Consider the following 16,840-nt stretch of genomic DNA (forward strand, 5'->3'; position numbering starts at 1 on the left):
CAGATTACCTCCGATTCCATCGCATGGTCCTTTTCCATGGGCAGTTAGATGGAAAGTCCAGTCTGCCGGGATGCCAAAATCTTTTTCATGGCACAGAAGGTTTGCAAAGTTGTATTTATTCTTAAAATGCTGTGGTGCTCCATCTGTGACATAATGAAATTTCTTAGGATTGAAACGCACATCAACCGTGACATGGTGTAAGTTGTCTAAAATAATAGCTATGCTCACATGCTTCAATTCTTTCTTCTCTTTATAGTAGATAACTACTGTAAAAATGGACGCCTGATCATTATTCCAATGAGAATATTGGGTCGCATTTTGAAACACGTAAGCATAGTTTTCTGCAAAATCGAACATAATCAAGAAATGTTCAACTAATAATGTGGCTTTGAGGTTCTTCAGGAATGATGCCTGCTGCTTTGCATAAAATTCATGAGACTTTAAATTCAATAGTTTTTCGCAGAGTCGTTCAAGAAAGATGTCGGTTTCTGCTACCTCGGTCATTAGATTACTTCTGTCCGTTTGTTGCCAAACTTGATATCTTAATTCGCTGACGCAGTTCTCATCTAAAATTACAGTCAAATGTTCTTTCAGGACTTGAATGCCAGGACAATTTCCACATTCACTAAAATGACAAGCAGGAATTGGATTACTGCACGTCGTATTTTTCAGTAGCAAAGAAGAGCATGCAGCGATGACAATAAAATTAGCAGATCGATTTAGTAAGGCTGTGACGATACCAGGTACACTTAAATATCATTCATTCGCTCCGAAAGCAAAGGGACAGCTGGATCTGAAACGATTTTCCTATGAGGAGAAAAGTGAGGTTTTCCCGAAGCCTAAACGTAATCGAAAGCAGAATAGTACTCCAAGAAAGTGGAAAGCTGGTACGAAGAAGAGGCGAACAGCATAAAGAGGTTGTGTAGTGAGAGGCGAAAAGACTCACTAAAATTAAGCACCCCGAAGCACGAGGACTCCCTCTACAACCGGCTCTGTAACTCAATGAATTTCAATTTGTCCATTTTCTTATTAGATATTTTTTATAGTAAAAAAGTCAAGCTTTCTTTTGAGACTATTTAAAAAAAAATCGTAGATGCCTAAATTGCGAAAAAAGTTAAATAAACAATTGATTTATTGAAAAAATTGTTTAAACAATTTTTTTTGTTATAAATAATAAAATAAGATGAAAGCGTGTAAAAAGCCCTTTCCAAAACCCTCATAAAAATTTTAAATCGCGTAATTAGGAAGGAGGCATTGGGGTTGAAAATTCACCCCCTCCTTCACTTGGGGAGGGTTGGTAATACTGGTCTATAAGTTTGTAGTTTAACTACTCTTGGGTAGGCGAACATATTCCCAGAATTTAGAGACAATCGAAAAACATGACTTTTTGAGTTGGGGCAGTTGAGGAATAATGCCGCATATAAGCAATTGAATCCAGTTATTTATTTCAATATACCGTTTCAATTTCCAACTGCGATATTTTAAAGTAGAACTTAACTGCTAGTGCAGTCATGCAATTGCTATTGCAAGGAGAAATCTGAGTGACCTCAGGTGGTTAATAGGTGAAAAAGTTTTTAAGAAATGTAAATCAGATTGTTAGGCAAAACCTTTTACCACAAAGCGTACATTTTTTCGTTTAATTTCTCCATCAGGTCCGTATGAGTTCCTCAGCATATATCGGCAAGTACACACACTTTCATTTTTGCTTGGGTTAACTTGGTCTTATGTCTCGTTGGTGACAAGATTCTTTCTTTTTTATAAATTCGCATTCAGTGCTTTCAGACCCCGAAAGCGCCTTTAACAGTTATATATAGCAGACATTTATGGCCAAATCAGCGTTTTCCTTTCCGCAGACCTCCTTGTGAGTGGAATCAGAAGAGTCTCAGTGGCTATGATCTTTGGGTACATTCGGAACATCTAATTTTGCAGTTCTTTAATCCATAAAAGAATGTACAGGCTTGCCAGTTCAAATGGTCCGTAGGAGGTTCAGCAAAAATGGAAACATGGCCAAAAGCGATCTTACCCATCTCTCGAATAATGAAAAATCATAAGTCACGTATAGTTGCGACATTTTCTTTAGTGATTTTTAAATTATGCTTTTGAATAATTTTCGAATATTCATTAAGGAATCGAACTTGACAAGTTATGTGACTATATTGCTCTGCTGATATCTAAACCAGATAAACTCTTGCATTAGTGGCGTAGCTGACATAAATTTGTTGGCTTAAATTATAGAACTATCAATTAACATGCAAAGCACCGGTTCCATTAATGTTCGGTTTTGTGCTTAAGAACTTTATATTTCTACGAAGTATAAGGAGCCATAAACTAATTGCGTCTTCCTGATTGTTTAATGATGCTGTCCTCATTGTATCTTTTTCAAATACACTACTCTGACAGGTGGCGATACTCGTTGTCACACTATAATTTTCAGATGTGATAGTAAATTTAGTTTTCTAGAGGGGCATCAATCTCTCTACGCATCTCCCTATCTAACTTTACCCCGTAACCTAGACGACTTTACCCAGTACTCTACTCGACGATATACTTTACTCTTCCTGACTTTACCCGATACTCTATCCGCCTTTAGATGAAACACATCCCGAACTTACCCTGTTCCCTACCAGACTTTACACGATACACAAACTCACTGCACCCAGTACTATTTTTATCTTCACCCCGTGCCCTAAATGAATTTATCTAGTACTCTACATAAGGTTATAGTCTGCCTCACTTGACGTTACCCGGTACTCAATGCAACTTCAGACGGAGCACAACCCGATTTCACCCTGTACCCTACCAGACCTTCTACGATTTACAAACTTACTTCACCCAGTATCCTATCTAACTTCACCCCATACCCTAGACGTCTCTACCCAATACTCTACTGAACGTTATCCTTACATTTTGCTATGGTATATGATTAAGATATTATTTTTTTAATAGCACGCCCATCAGTATGTTTTTATAGAATTCCAAAAAATCTCTTGTAATGTACTTGTCCTAATCTGTTTTTCAACCATATTTTACTCTTTTCTTAAGTTTCGTCTGTACCCCTCCTAGTAATTCCATAAAATATTTTCTCTATAATACCATCCTAATATCCTGGTCTACTTTTTTTCGCGATTTTCCCTCTCTTTTTACTACCTTCGAAACCTCATTTTTCAACCTACCCTTTCCTGCCTTTTTTTGAAACCTTTTATTTTTCTACTCCTTTTTCTGACAACACAACTCAGTATACTTTTTGTTTCTTCTCCTATATTTTTCTCCACTACTTGTCGCTTTTCTCTATTTTCTCAAGTTCTTTTTGACTTCTTTCTTATTCCGCTACTTTCCTCATCCGATTTACTTCTATTCACTTCTTCACTAAATTTTTATTTGCTTGTGCACTCTAATACTTTTTCTCTCCTATCATTGTTTCCATCTCTTTCCTTACATTTCCTTTTCTTATTTGGATATCCCTGAAATTTCCCTAAAATCTACTTCATCTTCTATTTACCAATCGCCTCTTCCTGCTTTTAACTTTTGCTTCTTTTCTAGTCTGATTGTTATTACTCTTTTCACCCTCCAAAGTCACTATTATAAGAGAGTGATCATAATCTATATGATTCTCTACCTCTAGTTACTTAACCTTCTCCCTAAGCTTTTTGTTTGTTATACATTTGTTCCTTGCTTCCATCACCATACCTCCTATTGCTACACGTCTTTTACTATTCCTCTTTTCATTTTAAACCTGCCATTCGTAATCTATTGGTAATATCTCCCTTACTCACTCCAATCAGATTTCATCTAGCCATGTAACCATCATTAATACTACATTCCACTATCTAAATTTATTATAAATTCGCTAGCGTTTCTTCCCAAGCCTAATATATTCCAGTAGCGTCCTCCAGTTTTTCCTGCTTTTATTTCTAGTATCTTTCTGTTTTCTACTAATTCTTATTTCTATATCTTTCGTTCATTTCTTTCTTAATTTCCCGAAACCTCGTTTTTTACTAACTCTACTCTGTCCTCGTTCCAATTTCACCATAGACCTTCTATCTCTATTATCCTATAATTTACCTATGTTGCTTGTCATTTTTTTTTCTTTCCTTTTCCGTCAATTTCTACAAATTACAGCCCATCTTCCTATTCACCTATGCCAAATAATCCTCTATCCTTTGCGAGCTTGCATTTATTACCATCGTTGTTTTCATAACATCTCCCTAATGTTCCTAGTTCCTTAGTTTCACCAGTAAAATTCTCTCCCCTCTACGCTCTTCCCTTTCAACACTCCGCAATACCTCAATCCCTACTTTAGCATCAATCCTTTTCCGTAATGCTTCCACTCCTTCAACTTTACTTTTAGACTCTTGATAATTATGTTTCTTTTTTTATTCTTATTCTTTATATTCTAGTCTTTTTTCTATTTATATCAGCCTATCGTTCTCCTTATTCTCACTCTTGCCATTTTCAAACTACCCATTTATGCTTTCTAGTGTTTTTAACGTTACTTCCAACTCCTATAACTTTTACTCACTTACTTAGTCATAATTTCGCGTATTTCATTCAATCATTTCCTCTTCCATCTGCTCGTTCACATCAAAAATAAAAAATAAACTCAGTACAGAAAATGCACGGTTACCTCACACTTTTATGATTTTATATTCAAAATCCAACAATTTGATTAATAAAACTAGTATCAGGGTAGACAATTTACACAATTAGACCCTGTATACAATTAAGTGTACGTAAGGCAAATAGTAAGACAAATGTAACACAAATATACCTTGTATACAATTCATTTTGGGTTGAAAATTAAATTATTACTACTTTGTTATTGCACTTTGGTTTTTTGGTTCAAAACTAATTTTTCAACTTAAACTTTCATTATTTTACTTTCCGTTAACTTTTGATTTTTTGCTTGATATTTTAACTCCTTTACTCATAATTCCTTTTTGTTTGTTAAAGATTAAAAGTTGTATTGAAAATTCGTCTCTTTAAATGAAAATACAACTATTTGGTTAAAGATTAATCTTTTTTATTTGAAAATTCATGTATTATGTTACAACTTTAATATCCTCTTAAAAAATTTGTACTCGTTTTATGGTGATCGCGGTAATAAATGAAGTTGTGTACAAATTAATTGTGAATCCGCGAAAGTAGACCATTTTGAGCTAAATTTGATTATGAGTATAATATGGCTTCTGGGTAAGGTGTCTAGAACGGTAACTCTGGGATACCTGGCGACCTCTCAGAGTATCCAGCCTTATCCTTGCATGCGGGGCTCTACAAGGATGGACGAACCCCTTTCCATAGCTTCTCGTGGGAACAACAATGACAACACCAAACATAGATGTAGTAAGTGCGATTCAAAACAACAGAACGCGCAGGGCTCCCGACAATGGGTCGGCCAACAATGCCGACCAATCTAGAGCTGGGGGAGCCAATGAATCGGCGGGATCTCGCGACCTTTGGGTGGACGGAGCGACTGAATCACGACTTGCGAGTGTGCGCCCTGAATGGGGTTAAATGGCACGGCTGCATGCTCTGTGGTGCGAGAAAGAGCCAAAGCTATCGCACTTTTCGCAGCAACGTCTGCGAAACCATGCTGAACTACTCCGAAAAAGGGGCTATGTAAGCGGCACGCTTACTCCACCACAGCTAGAACAAGCCGGAAACAGAGAAAGAGTGGTGAGACAAAGGCTATCCGCGAGCAGGAATCCAATAGAGGAAGAGCGATGCTTTATGACCCGGAGAAACATCAACACGAGGGTTTCTCTCAAGCCTAAAGATCTGGCTGAAATGGATGACGAGCATCGTGGACATTTTTCCGGAGAATCCGACCTCTGGGCTATTAATTATTGTGTGTATAATGCAGCGAGAGCTTTGGCCATAAAGACACCCTCATCATTTAGCTCATACATTATCTCGTTGTCCAACTCACTCGGGAACGACCGACATTCAAAGGCGCAATGCGGCACTAAGAGTGCTTTATTACCATCTCTGTCATTCTTACGGCATTAACCTTAATATCGTTCCTCTAAATGCCTCTAGGGAAATCGAGTCAATTGTCGAGAATGGGAAGTGCTGCATGTACTGGAACTTTATATTCTCGACAATTGTTTCTGTTGCTCACTCGAGGCCTGCCATGGTTCTTCTTGACTTCGAGAAGCGAACCATGTTCGTTATCGAATTTTGGGTTTCACTCGTGTAAAAGACTACGAATTGTCTGCCGACGTTTCGTGAACATTGCAGTGCACATCTTCAATGCTGACCTGAAACTGACGTATTAGGTCATGATGTTCTTAGGTATACTTTCTACGATGCCTGTGATTGGCCAGAGCGCCCCACCGTGGGGACCGGTCGAACTTGATTGGCCAATCAAGTCTTTTTTAAAAAATCCGGGAGAACGGAAAGCCAAATCGGATTGGTATTATATCCATTGTCCCTATTGATGTTATAAGGGTGTTTTAAGATTTCGATTGCTTCTCTATGTTTTCTTGGAAATTTGTTGTGTGATTTTGCAATGACTGTTGTTTCATCAAATAAAATGTTATGTCCTGTTTCGATATGATGTTAAGCTAGTGATGATTGCGTGAAGTGTTTTAGCCTGACTTTACTTTCATGTTCCTTCATACGTTGGCTCACCGCTCTCCCGGTTTCTCCAATATAGACTTTGCCACAAGAACAAGGGATTTTATATACTCCTTGGTCCAAGAAAGGAAAGTTTCCGTTTTGTTCTATTTCCATGGTGAACTGGATATTAGGATGTAATTGATTGATAAAATCGAAAAACTTATTTAGTTCATCTCATCCATGTCGCCAGATGACAAATGTGTCATCAACGTAACGGAACCAGAATTTTGGTTTAAGTTTGGCTTGGTTAAAGAATTTAGTTTCTAGATGTTCCATAAAGACATTGGCTATTATAGGTGAGATGGGGGATCCCATTGCTGCCCCTGAGGTTTGTTCGTAGAATTGGTTGTTAAACGTGAAGTAAGTATTATTGAGACATTGTTCTATCAAAGGTACAAGCTCGGAAGGGAAGTTTGTGAAAGATTTAATAATATTAATTGTATCCGTGATTGGTACTTTCGTAAAAAGAAATACTATGTCGAAACTCACTATGATATCTTGGGGTTGAATGTGAATCTGTTGTATCTTTTTAATAAAGTCGAATGAGTTTTGGACGTGAGTGATGGAGTTTCCTGTAAAAAGATTTGGTTTTGCAGCGAGGAAACGTGCTAGGTTGCAAGTTGGTGAGTTTATTGCGCTGACGATCGGTCTGAGTGGAATTTTTTCTTTGTGGATTTTTGGGAGCCCGTAAAGTTTTTGAGAGATGGGATTAGTAGGTATTAAGTTAGATATTGCTTGGCTGTCAAGTTTAGAGTTTTTGAGAAGAGTCTTTGTTTTACTGACTATTGTTTTTGTGGGGTCCTTCTTAAGTTTTTTGTATGTATCGTCAGTTAGAAGGTCCATGATTTTGTTGTTACAGTCTTCTCTATTCATTATTACTGTTGTGTTGCCTTTGTCTGCGGGTAATATTATAATATCTTTATTTTGATTGAGTTCTTTAATTGCGGGTTTTTCCTGTTCTGTTAAGTTTGAGGATGGAACTTGAGTTTGGCGTAAAATGTTGGCCGTCCTGCATCGTATATCATTTGCTTTTTCGGGTGAAAATGTATATGTTGTGGATTCTAAATTGCTGATTATTTCTTCTTTTGGGATTTTCGATGGAGCTACAGCAAAATTATGTCCTTTAGATAAGGCTGAAATCATTTCATTGTTGAGAGGGTGGTCAGAGATGTTTTTTACTGTATTTGTTAGTTTAGTTTACTTTACTGGAAGTAATTTGTCAAATTTTGTTTTTTGTTTTTGGGTGGAAAGCTGTAATCCGTTGGAATTGGTCAAACGATATGCGGTCCAATGTGGACCAAATGTCAAATCTGAGGATATTTGATAGGAAAAGGTGAAGTTTCTTTAACGAGAAGCAAACTTGTATTATGCAGAATCGATTTGGGTTTAGATGTTCCCAAATTATTTTTTAGTTGTAAGAATTTTGGGACTATTTTGTTGTCTCTTCACCGTTTCAAAAAAGCTAAGGATGTTAGTAGCTTACCTTGAGAAGTTCTAAGCTTACTAAAGGTGTTGGTTTTAGTAAGAATACTCTCCCCATAGAGTTCCTTGATAATAGATTTTATGCTTTCACGATGATTCATTTTGATAAAAAGAGATATTTCGGGTTTCACTCGTGTAAAAGACTACGAATTGTTTGCCAATGTTTCGTGAACATTGCAGTTCACATCTTCAGGGCTGACCTAAAACTGAGGTATCAGGTCATGCTGTTCTTAGGTATACTTTATACGATGCCTGTGATTGGCCAGAGCGCCCCACCGTGGGGAACGGTCGAACTTGATTGGCCAATCGTCCTTATCATCGGCGCACTTGGAGCTGACAAGCTTTCACTCGCTAATGGCCTAAAAAGCATCCCTGCGTGTCAACAATATGCTAAAATGCTTGCGAGAAAAATGCAGAAGGCGGTAGTCCTTGAGTCGCTCCGTGTTTTTAGGATGCACGAGGCTTTTGCTGGATCGTCGTATTGATTCCTTTACGGACTGTAACTACCTATCTCACGGTCGTGATACGTGGTTGTGGCTGAAATTTTACTGCGATTTCGCTGGCAGCGGGTGCAATTTTCCAGATTAGCACCCGCTACCGGTGAAATCCTGCGGTTGTTCTTATGACAAATTTTTAATTATATTTATTCTATAGTCATTATCTTATAGAATATAGACGTTCATATTATCATTTTGAGATGTTTGCGTTTCATCAGCCAGCTACAAGCGAATAGATTTAGTTACTTAATTCTTTAAAAACGAGAACAATATGTATAGACACTACAATCCGAGATTATTTGCAAATTAGTATATTTTATTAAGGCGCTATAGCGGTTTTTAATTTAAAAATTTGTATGTAACAGTTTGCAACATCTTTCGAATTGATATCTCGTCCTCACCCAGGCATTAACATACTCTACAAATGAATTACCGCTTATCTACAGTAAACTTGAAAAATCCTTAGAGGTTCCCACATACGATGAGGATAAAGAGAAGCTGTTGAACCTTGCGAATTATTGTTTAGACAGGCACCTGCAGACTTTTACAAAAAGTTGAGCGACCTAAATAACTACAAAAAAATCCTCATCAACAAAAACACTCACAAGAAGCATTACAATTCCTCTGAACCTATTCGTATTAGCAATAATACTAAGTATAAGAATATTATTGCTGAATTATTTCCACGCAAACGATACTCCAAGGGTGGTAGTTCTCTATCCCAATGTGAGTTATTGAAAAAAAGCCTAGCAACAAACTGTCCCTCATATGATGCTTCTATCGTACTCGGTGATCATCTTTATTTGCTGCTGACCTTACAAACTGCCACCATAACCTATGCACAGTCTATGTGCTATCTGTGAAATGTAGATTTAACGTGACTTCAACATTAATTCGACTTTGCTTCAGAATTGAACCTCCACCACCACCACCACAACCACCACCACCACCACCACCACCACCACCACCACCACCACCACCATTGTCACCACTGTCACCATAGCCAAATCTATAAGTACTCTGCTATATAAACTATTCCGTCATTTATGAAATGGCAGTAATCAAATGACTGTCAGGAATTTACCCATCTCAACCTGCCAAAATCTCAAGAAACGATACAAAATTAGAACAGCAATGCACAAAATAATAATAGTAGTTGCAGTTCAGTAGTGACCAAAATGCAGTAAGTCTTAAAGCGTAAATGTGGCTCTTTCAGGTAAACTGCAGATTATAATGATAAGTTTGAGTCTTCCATGACTAAGGAAACAAAGAAAGAAGATGAGAAGCAGGATTATATTAACGAGAAACATGGAGATCGAGATGACAATTAAAAAGAGAATCAACAAGAATCTGTACAGGAACATGACGATGGTGATAATGATGCTGTTGATGATGTTGATTATGAAATTTATTTAAAATGTGTTTCTTAGATAAGAATTAGTTAAGAAGCTTAGTTAGTATTCTAGTCTCTTCAAATAGTAGTAAAGTTTAAACCATTAGATTATAAATTACACAGCCCGAATTGAAAATTGTACAATAGATGAGACTAGTAATTTCCGGTTAATTTCGGGTAACTAAATCTAACTCTGGGCTTAGAAATGCTCTATCAAATTAGAATTTCCAAATATTCTAACCTAAATGTGCAAGAAACGTCACTTTGGCCTATATTGGAAGTTATGTACTGTCGCTCCTCCTTTTTTTTAAACTGTAAATAACATTTTAAAGTACTATTCTTTTTCTTTTAAATGCCGTTGAGTTTGCTTGAATATACTTCTTCTTTGCCAAGATATTTGATTTTGAAAATTTCAAATATTAGGAATTTTAGAGGCGTCGAAATGAATGTTCGGGGTTTGTAGGCTTAGGGTATGAGGGTTTCAGGTTTGTGAGTTTGTGGGTTTGTGCTGCGTGGGTTTGGAGTTTGTGGGTTTTTGATTTTTGGATTTAGGGTTTGTGGATTTAGGGTTTGTGGGTTTGGGGTTTTCGGCTTGTGAGCTTGGCTTTGTAGGCCTTCGCTCGAAAAAAATACACAAGAATAGTATAGTCAGAACTATAGCACAGACACCGATGTATACTCGGGCCCCTAAAATTCTTACTATTTGAAAATTTAAAAACTGAATATCTTGGCCAAGAAAAAAGATAATTTAGCAAATTGATCGGCATTTGAAGGAGAAAGAATAAAAATTAATGTTAGGTGCAGTTTTTTGGGAAAAAGGAAGAAGCGGTAGTACATAACCTTGTATATAGGCAATAAATCACGTTTTTTGAATACCCATATGTATCATGGAAGCGCACTAGGCAGATCTGTGTACTTGAAAATACTACTGCGCAACCTTACGTAACTTAAAATACGCCACAAATTTGAATGTGTCGTAGAAGTGTAATGTGCTGCTCTTTGTATCCCCGAAATATACTGTGCATCTATGCATGCCATTTTAGCCTACTGCGCATCTATAAGTGGCCCTGCATATACTGCGCAGCTATATGTACTGTAAAACACGACTTCAGAGCCCTATGCACCACTAAAATGTACAACTGCGTTTGTATATATGTATCGTAATAGCTCCAAACTTTGTTTGCTCCTTCTCGAATGTAGGTAAATGTTATATAAAATATAAATGCTTCTTAGCAAATTTCATAAAGAGAACTCGCATGCTTATACAACCTGGATCAATTAATTTATTGATCGGTTGTTATGATTGACTGCATGGGTTTCTCCAGAACTATAAATGTATCGAGATCACTAGTCCGATTTTCTAGAAAAAAACATTAAATAATGATTGATCTCCTGGCAAGTTTTACAACATAGAAAAACTCAAAATATTTGTGGAATCCCCCACGAGCGCCATCTACATAAAAAGCTTGTAGCCAACACGTTTGGTAAAACAGGAAGCTATATTGCAGTCTTAGACGCGGATATGTATCAGTGATCTACCTTACCGACCGATCAGCAAACGACTGTAGGGAACTGATGGGTAGCGCCATCTCTTAGTAGCGGCAGGAACCACATATTAGTGGACCAGAAGTCACCTAACAATAATACTGCAATGCTATCTTTGCCGGAATATGCATTACCAACCTCACAGTTTTACCGACTGATGTAAATTAATTAATGTAGGTAACTCAGCACCTGGAAGTTTTTGTCTAGGTGAGAGGAAAACTACAAAAAATCGATTCAGACGCCTTGTTTCTCTACTAACTTTATTTTTCAGTGAAAACTGACTATCTATCCTAATCACCGAACGCGGAGCGCGAATTTCGCAAAAAAATTTTGATTTATTTAAGCCATAATTTGAATGTTCTGAATTCATTAACTCTTTAATTTCACATTGTTCGTATTTTAAGAATATTTGCATCCTATCAAAAAACAATTCATAACTAATTTGTAGCTCTTTTTCAAGTGAACACCTTTTTTCAATTACTTTTTTCTTAACGTGTCTAGTTTGTCCAAAAATTAAATTTTTTCTTTAGGATGCTGTTTTAAGCGAGTAAAACAAGAAAAAATTTTCTTTATTCATATTTCGGTCACCCCGTTCTCGGCCTTCCTATAACTGTTGGCCCTCGCAGTTTCTCAGGTGAGCAGGGCGAAGGTTATTAGAAGGCAACCACCGACACTGGACTGAAAGCGAAAGTGTGGTGTATATCAATCTATTTTATTATCAATAGAATTGAGAATGATTGGAAAGTCGAGAACACTATGAAATTTGCCATCTGGGTAACCTGCTCTTCCTGAAACCGTTTCTATCTAATATTGTATCATAATAATTATTCCCTTTTCGATATGTTTGCATTTCATTAGCCAGTTTCGAGCCAACAAAATTTATTTACACAATTTTTTAAAAATTATATGAAACTTTATCTGAGCTGCTGTTGGAGATTAAAAAATTGATTTATTTTCTTGAGGTCAATAGCGATTTTTTAAATTTAAAGTTAGTTGTTCTGTAACATTTTACTGGTTTTTTTAAATGTCGGATTTAATTGACCCAATTATTTAAATTTTTGGCAAACATTTCGACCACGGATAGGGGCCCTCCTACAAAAAAATATTTTTTTGTCATATAAAGAACCAATAAACTTCCTCGTTCTCTGTTTCTCTCCTCTTCTCTCTCAGCTTTCTCTTTATCAATCCCCACCCCCCCTCTCTATATCTCTCTATGCGTGTGTTCTTTCTGTTTCGTTGCAGAAATTAAGGTGGTAGTGGTTGAAATAAAAAACACTCCGCAATCCCACAAACATAATATTACACAAATTTCACAAGCACGTTGAACAGAAGCACACACTTTTAAAACTTGAAAGGAAGTTAATAATTCAAAGAAAAAAAAATACAATAAAGAAAAGCGTTAATTCAAAAACCCCTTTCTGGATCATTTAAGAATTTAGGTTTTCGACGTAAAATTAGAGACATCCCCTCTGGTTAAAATTACAAAGAAAACTGAAAGAACATTTGCAGAGGTACTACAGTTTAACGTGTTTTAGAAAATGAAAAGAAAGACTCCATAATTTTAAAGGGCTGCGGTAATAAAACTGAATGACAACATGGATCCCGGGTTTTGGGTCACTCTACTGCATGGCGACCTTCGCCATCACGTGTTTTCAGATATTTTTTCTCTTTACCTCAGACAAATGTACCAGCAATAGGACAAATAATAAATCTACAGTAAAAAAGTCTCGGCTTAACCAAAGGTTTGCATTTTTTATAAACTAATTGCACGTAAGCTTTCAAACAAATCTTCTAGGTTTAAATCAAACTGATGAAGATTGAAGTAAGAATATTAATGTTTTACTAAAAAAAACCGTAGTTACAAGAAATTAGATTATTTAAAAAAAAAAAGAACGCATTTTTAGTGAAGCAGTTAAATATTAATGGACAAAAATGACTTCACAAAATTGTTTAATTTACTACAAAGTAGAAGGGGGGGGGGGGGAGATTACAAGAGATAATTTTTTTAATGTTATCACTAGTTACATAAAATATTATGATCTGATTTCAGTTCGCAAACGTTATTTTAGGGTTGTAATTTTTTTCAAAATTAACAGAGGAAGGGATTGAGCCTTATATTACGCACCATATAAGAGCTTGCAATTGAGCGGCGGCAACCTACTGGAGCTTCAGTTATTTCTTCTTTGGTCAATAGAGTAACGTTACCGCTTACTATGTTTATTTTCGCCCGTCTTTTACTGCGAATAATAGTATTATAAGCATACAATCCAGCAAGAGAATCATGAGTCTCCAATATAGCAAAGACGTCACCATTAAATGTTGACAGCACAATTTGTTCTTGGGTTGGCATTGGAACAAAAATATTATTTCCTATTCTCAGCTCAAGCGCTTTATTTTCAGGAAAAGTGTATCTTCGTAGCTGAAATATCAGGTTCGAATTTGCGAAAGGAATGATCCGAATAAATCTGATTTGATCAAGTCCACATCCAAGTCCGTCGAAGGAAGGGATCCTTGTCGGAGGGACCATGGTCCTGGCAGGAGAAGACCTAGCCCTGTCACGAATAGAAGGCTCGGCAGGAGGCAGACGCTGCTCATGTGAATCGTTTTCTTCTTCAGAACTAGAAAATCTGCTACGCGGAACTCCAGGAATAGGCTCGCCATTAGGTAAGCATTCAAACTGTGAACTTAACTCTGCAATAAAAAAGGGGGTATTACATTTGTTTAAAGTACGCTGCTATACCATGAACCAGTTGTTGAAAGATTCCGAGGCGAGTTTATATATATATACATCGTAGTCATATAGAGTAATTAAACATTTCTTGAAATAGCCAGATAGTTTATGAAATGCTAGTGGATCGTGTGAAAATCAACAGTTAGTGTAATAGATCAGGGTATTTTTTGTAAAAAATTTCAGTGTCAATAATATTTTTTACTAAAAGATCTGTTTAATAAAAATTTTATTGATACTCCAGCTTTCTTTAGAGCGCTTCAGCCCCTCGACACTTGCGAATCGCTTGAAAATATTCCTTATATTATATGAATATATATTATATTATTTTATTCACCAATAAAATTGAGGACGATTGAGAATCTGATGACCAGAGTATCAAAGAACTTCATTTTTTTCAAGCAGAGGAAAGACTAATTCATGTGACGATATATTTATATTTTATAAATACATACATCCTATAGTCATTATCCCGTTCAACATAGATGTCAAGATTATGATTGGATAATATTTGATTTTCACTAACCGGTTCGAGAAAAATAAAATAGTTACGTAATTCTTTAAAAATTATATTAAAATTAAATTACACTGTTGTTGGAGATCATTTACAAATTAATAAATTTCTTGAAGCCTAAGTTTGCAGGCGCTAATGTTTCAGATTACGAGATAAGAGATGTCTAATTAAAATAATGAATTAAGAAATGGGATAGCTACATTTTCAGTTATTTGTTCTTTTTTAGGTAAAAAATATTTTGTTTAATTGATATTGAACATTACCTGTAAGGGGAAAATGTACAGTAACAAACCTATTATTTGATAAGTATAAGCAGGTAATGTCAGGCTTAAATAACTTCAAGATTACAGTTATAATGAAAGCGTATATAACCAGTATTGTCCACTAAATTTGACAGTTGCAGGCTGCTAAAAAATTAAAGATCTAAAATTCCCATACGCAGGACAAGAAGCCAAGATATCAAATAACTCCTTCCTTTTCCCGATATTGCATATCAAACAGTTTTTTGATGGCTCATACATATATTAACATTCACTGATAAGAATGCAACCTCTAACTGAAGCCCGTAGCCCGATCTTAGCAATTGTGCTTCTGAAATAAAAAGGGATATGGAGGTTAAGATAAGGTTAAAGGCCTGGTACTAAGGACAAGCATGGACACATCTGTAGACTGACACATCCCAGTAGTCTGCTATAATATGATCACTTTAAATAGGCTACAAAATTATGCAGCACTTGTAGCAACATTTGCTGAATGAATTTTCTCGGTAGCTTTTTAAGGAAAAGATCCGAACTTTCAAAAATAGGATCTAATTAGAGATAATACTCGAGTATTTCTAGCTGAACCCCAGAGAAAAAGAAACTAAAATTTGTGGGTAACCTCAACGAAATACTTCAAAGTTTTACTTATATTCCTTTACTTGAAAGAAAGGTACACTGTAATATTTTTTAATCGAGTTAGTTTTAAATTTAAGATCAGTTTGAAAGTTGGCGAGGATCACTATATTCTCAGCATAGGCTAGCAGAATTACATCGATTAGGTGATAGATTGGAATTCCTATCGCCCAGGACCCCTAAAGTAGCCTTCATTTACGTGGTAGGCCCGGCCCTTGTCTTGATAGTCACGGAAAAATTTTTTGATTTTTGAAGCAATTTTTTCCAAAAAAGCAAAATGTTTACTAAAGGAAACGCTTTTTAAGATAGATGAAAAACTCAAATAAATTTCTCTGTTGCTATAAATGTCGTCAGTGTTTATCTTTCTAAAAGAGCATACAGGTTCGGATCTTAGACCAGTAGGAAGGAAATTTTTCTGATTCCCAAATTCTGTTGAAAAAGCTAACCAGATGACGGACTAAATTCTCTAGTAGATAATTATGAACTTTAACAAGGATGCTGTATTGACCGGGTGCCTTGTTACTTCTACATTAGAATAGGCTGGCTTTAACTTTCTTTTCCGAGATGATATAATCTAGTGAATGATGGAAATTCATACACCACTTAACACTCAAAATTCTTTCTTTGTAAAAGTTGAATAATGGGAAAACATTATTCTTACGTTTATTTTCAATTAATTAAATATCTTAAAAAATTTGGTGAAACTATTGAAAAAGGAAGACAAAACGTAAGTTGATCTACAAGTGGGGCATTTTTCCTCAAATGCCCCAACTCAAAAAGTCATGTTTTTCGATTGTCTCTAAATTCTGGGAATATGTTCGCCTACCCAACAGTAGTTAATCCACAAACTTATAGACCAGGATTACCAACCCTCCCCAAGTGAGGGGGGGTTGAATTTTCAACCCCAATGCCTGCAGGGGTAGTTTCAAACGCCTGTAACTTCCTTTCTAATTACGCGATTTAAAATTTTTATAAAGGTTTTGGAAAGTGCTTTTTACACGCTTTCATCCTATTTTATTATTTATAACAAAAAAATAGTTTAAACATTTTTTTTTCAATAAATAAATGGTTTATTTAACTTTTTTCGCTATTTAGGCATCTACGATTTTTTTTAAATAGTCTCAAAAGAAAGCTTGACTTTTTTACTATGAAAAATGTCTAATAAGAAAA

This window comes from Belonocnema kinseyi, chromosome 1, assembly GCF_010883055.1.
Source record: "Belonocnema kinseyi isolate 2016_QV_RU_SX_M_011 chromosome 1, B_treatae_v1, whole genome shotgun sequence".
NCBI lineage: Eukaryota > Metazoa > Arthropoda > Insecta > Hymenoptera > Cynipidae > Belonocnema > Belonocnema kinseyi.